This window comes from Crocuta crocuta, unplaced genomic scaffold (genome assembly GCF_008692635.1).
Source record: "Crocuta crocuta isolate KB4526 unplaced genomic scaffold, BGI_CrCroc_1.0 scaffold657, whole genome shotgun sequence".
In the NCBI taxonomy this organism is placed as follows: Eukaryota; Metazoa; Chordata; class Mammalia; order Carnivora; family Hyaenidae; genus Crocuta; species Crocuta crocuta.
In genome coordinates this window covers 1,177,307-1,177,857 of record NW_027529583.1, presented here as the reverse complement: position 1 = coordinate 1,177,857, position 551 = coordinate 1,177,307, and the positions used below count along the sequence as shown (strand labels likewise).

General features: G+C 41.6%; 1 protein-coding gene and 1 long non-coding RNA gene across 2 annotated transcripts in view; one reads left to right on the top strand and one right to left on the bottom strand.

Moving 5' to 3' along the window:
- Positions 1–551, bottom strand: part of LOC144229607 (uncharacterized) — a 214,731-nt gene that overhangs the window by 175,817 nt on the left and 38,363 nt on the right. The window lies entirely within an intron of this gene.
- The window catches only part of LOC144229590 (small nuclear ribonucleoprotein G-like), an 11,006-nt gene that overhangs the window by 8,302 nt on the left and 2,153 nt on the right, over positions 1–551 (top strand). The window lies entirely within an intron of this gene.

Sequence of the window (551 nt, the reverse complement as noted above, 5' to 3'; positions counted from 1 at the left end):
GAGCAACATCATGTCGGAGGGAATTACAGCAATTAGTGTGACCATGAAATTCCTAAGAAATGCAGGGGGGTCTGTAGGTGGCTCAGTCAGTTGAGCCTGAGTTCAGCTCAGGTCATGGTCTCGTGGTTCATTAGTTCGANCAATATGCATTAAGCACCTAGTGCTCCAGGTAATTTTGAAGGTGCTAGGGATATTCAGTGAACAAAACAAAGAAAAATGCCTATGCTTATAGAGTAATAGACCTGACAAATATTTTTGTCTTTTCAGATAAAAACAAGAGCATTTTCCTTCTACCTAGTAGGGACAGAACACCTTATGCACTTGTCACAGGGCTTTTCTAGTTCTGTGCCACAGTTTGGTATGCAGGAAATGTGACTCTCTCCCCATCCCACCAAATAATTCTGAATCCTAGATCATACTCAGCAGGAACCTGGGTTCAAATCCTATCTCCACTGCTTTCTAGCTGTGTGAATTTGGGCAGGTTACTTAACTTCTCTGGGGCTCCATTTTCCTCTCTGTAAAATGTAAAATCTCATAGTATTTTTGTGAGA